General features: G+C 39.8%; 1 pseudogene; it reads left to right on the plus strand.

Annotated features, from left to right (window-relative positions):
* Nucleotides 1–1,320: 1,320 nt before the first annotated feature.
* Nucleotides 1,321–3,608, plus strand: LOC133474711 (uncharacterized; annotated as a pseudogene).
* Nucleotides 3,609–4,009: the final 401 nt, after the last annotated feature.

Here is a 4,009-nt window from a genome sequence, read left to right on the forward strand (position 1 = left end):
GTGGTTTCACTCTTCCACACACAGTAACATCTTCCTTGAGAGGAGGGCCCTCTGTCAGTGGGCCTGCTCTCATTGGCTGTCATGAACAAGGAGCTTCTCTCTACGGCACGACTTCGACCCACTTCCCATCCTTGTGTCCCTTACTCTGGTGAAATGGATGCTCCTGCTGAGTGATGCTTGGCTATGTAAAATGTGTGTGTGTGTGTCTGGATCTGCCAACATCTTATTCTGCACTGGTATTTTTTGTCTTGTATGTTTTGTGATTCTGATACATTCATAAGCTGTAAAATAGATGGCAAGCTACTTAAATCATCATTCCTATGGATCCCAATGACAATAATAAAGACTGGCTGGGAAAAACCAAACACTTATATGCATGGAGATTGTGTAGATGAATTGTGTATGCTCAACAACCGTCACCAACTCGGCGATGATCCTACCAGGATTGGTATGGATGAAAACTGCTATGAACTGGATCGCTTCCTCTCTAATTCACCAGAAAACCATGTTGCCATCGCTGGCACGCCTCTTGACTTCTCTAGCCATTTTGTGGCATCCTCTGCAGCCAACTACAGACACCCAACAGAAAGCAAACCAGGCAAATTTGGCACTATGAGAGGAGATGAAATGTGCTCATACCTGACTGATTCTAACTGAAACTCTCTCTCAAAGGAGCAAAGTGTCAATGCTGTGTGGTCCTGCAAGACATCAGGGATAAAGGCGCACTCACGCTGCGCTGTGTTCCAAATTATTTGTCATATGTTTTTTGTTCATTTCCCGAAATATAGTCAATTCAATTTACAGTGAATCTTCCTAAGGTATGGCTTGATCTGGCAAATGCGTATGGCTCGGTATCGCACAAGCTGATCGAATTCTTACTGGGATTCTTTCACTGTCCAACTTACCTCACCAACATCATCAAGTACATCATATCCAGCAATCTGCACATGCATGTGCTTCTCAAAGTTAGTGTAGGACTTCAACACATCCTGGCAGAGTGCAGTTTTGCATTGTCGCATGGATGCCTCAAGGGGTGGCACAACCAGGTAGGTGCTGAGGAAATTGGCAGAGCGGTCTGAGATATGTGAACTTGGAGCAAACAACTTAACCATATTCTCAGGGCACAGAAATCCCATTCTTCAGACCAGGCGAGGCTGTACAAAAGTCAACAACATTGGCGGGTAGATCAGAGTTTGTGGCATCTGTCTGTCTCAAGAGACAATGGAGTCTGCATCTGGATCAGTCCATGGTTGAATTGCAGCGCTTGCTGTGGCTGAAGACCCCGATGGCGAGGCTCTCCCGTGTTGTGTCATTGCTGGAATGGCGGTACTGGAGTGGCCACTGCAGATGTATAATAAATGAATGGAGTTTGCCGTAGGAAGTATGGGCAATTGTCACAATGCTGCAAACATGCTACTTAATTATTTAATTCTCTAATTAATTAATAATAATAGCATTACTTAAAATCCGTTCAAATAATAATAGTAACCCTAACCCTACAAGTAAAGCAATATTGTTTAAATATACGTGCGCGTTACTTTTTCAATACAGAGCTGTCATCATCTTTTTACTTTTGTACTCCATATGCACAAATTTTGATTCTTAATAAAATGTCCAAGACAAAATACTTCTAATATATTATAACTTCACATTATATATTATAAGTCTACGTGCACTTTACCTTTTTAGTGTTTATATGCAACTGTCATGCTTTTTTAAAACTTATGTACTCCATATAAGTTATGTGCAAATTTAAATTTTCTGATGTTTTGTTGCTTAAAGAATGTGACGTCATACGACATGTTTACATGGCATAAAAAAATTTATATTTCAAAATTGCCATATTTTAGTCGTAATTATTTGTGTATTTCTACTTCTTACCGAATCGACATCGTAGCATTTAAATCAATATTGAATCATATTGAATTGCATCCTACAAAAATGTAAATCAAATCGAATGGGGAAGTTCTTAACAATGCCCAGTCCTAATTGCAACATGCAACTGCAGGCAATAGTTGCTCTGGTTGTACATTGAAGGTGACACAAATTTCTCATATTCTGAATAAAATGCATCTCTCTTCAAGATATGTACTATATGTAAATTTTAAGCCTTTTGTACATTTATCATGGCTCCCACCAATTCATCAGACCAAGGGCCTGATTTACTAAAATCCAAATAGCGGGTAAAGCGTTAGAGTTGGGTGTTCACTCTTACAGATTACATGGACTATTGGTGAACGTGTTGCGCATGATTTACTAAGATTGTGGCCCTTCGGGCCTGATTTGCTGAGATCACAAATAGCAGGCAATAAATTAAGTATTTAATTGGCGACAGATGTAAAAGTGGTGCAGGCTGGCATATTTAAATGAGGATTTTGCGAGGTATCTCTGTATTTCAACATTTTGGAAGAGAATCCCAAGGAAGTTTGATGTGATGGAGTTGGAGGTGTCCGCGGGTGAGGCAAACAAACATATTAGTGAGTTACAGAAAAGAAATCTGACCATCACCAGAAGAAACACAATATGGGAAACAATTTGTGAGTGCAGTCAGTGGTGTGGGTAAAACAAAAAAGAACATCAGATGAGGTAAAGAAAAGATGGCAAGATATACACAGAAGAACGAAAGGAAAAAAATGCATCTGCAAAGAAAACAGGTGGAGGACCGCCGGAGGACATGCAGTACCTCTGTCTACGATTGAGGAGCAGGTGCAGTTAACCTTGTGTGATGAGTAGATAATTGGAATCAAGGTATGTGACACCATTCCACCAGAAAATGAACACCAAGGTAGGCCCATTACAACAGACACACATTTCTGGTATTGGTTTCATTTAATTTATTCAGATCTTTTTTATAAAAAAAAAAAAAAATGAATGTGCTGGTGAAAATGTAAATTGAATTTACAAAAAGAAATGTGTGATTTTCATTGCACACCATCACAGGATGCTAACTTTTGTCAAGTTGGAGGATGTGTTTAAAATAATTTTCTGCTAAGAGGAAACGCTGCATGTATTGTTTTTTTTTTTTTTATAGCTAATTACGAAAATTACTCAACTCAAAAACTTGGTGCACGCAAACATTAATATTGTGCAATCCACACATAAAACCTCATCAGCCTTTTCAGTGCAGTCATCCTTACGATTCTTTAAACAAAACTGTTTGCATTTTAGTTTTTTTAGAGTCTGCATCAGATGTTACAGAATCCCCCAAGCACTCACGTTAGCCAAAGTCAACACGCACATCTGCAAAGCCCCGAAAGTGTTAACCTTATGAGGACATCGACAAGGAATTGCTGCAGCATCAGAAAAATCTGTCAGCAGCAACACAAAATGGCATACAGTCCCTCGCACAAGAGGTGAGAGCCGCGTCATCTGTGATGTGTGCGGTCAATTGGGACACCTGGGCTGTCGGTATGCACAACAGGCAGCTGCGCAGCATCGTATCTGACCTGACGATGGCCATCAATGTCCTGACGAGAAGTGGAGAAGACGGGGCACAGATCGTCGGCAGGTCATTCTGTTCCAGTTGCCCCTCAACTGAGAAGTCGGAAAGGAGAGCAAGGGCAGAGCGCAGGAGGAGGTGAATGTGCAGTACGCACATGTGGACACCAGTGTACCTGCGAAAACATAGAACTTCAATGAACACAATAATTTGGACAAAGTAGATGGGCAATATATTTTTTAATAAATCTTTCACAATTGAGGATGGTTGTCCCTTCTTTGATGCAATGAAGCCAGTTTAGTTTGAAATAAAAGCCACAATATACGGTGGTGCCTTGAGATATGAGTTTAATTTGTTCCGTCACCATGCTCTTATCTCAAAACACTCACATGTCAAAACACATTTCCCCGTTAAAACGAATGGAAATACAATTAATCCCTTTCAATCTCTCCCAAATCAACACCATTTAAAAAAAAAAATAATAATTTTTAAATGACAAGTAGCAGTATTTTGTAAAAAAATAAAGTTATATTCACGTCACCTTGATAAATTGTCTAAGTTATGTGTAAT

The sequence above is a fragment of the Phyllopteryx taeniolatus genome, chromosome 3 (assembly GCF_024500385.1).
Source record: "Phyllopteryx taeniolatus isolate TA_2022b chromosome 3, UOR_Ptae_1.2, whole genome shotgun sequence".
Classification (NCBI taxonomy): Eukaryota; Metazoa; Chordata; class Actinopteri; order Syngnathiformes; family Syngnathidae; genus Phyllopteryx; species Phyllopteryx taeniolatus.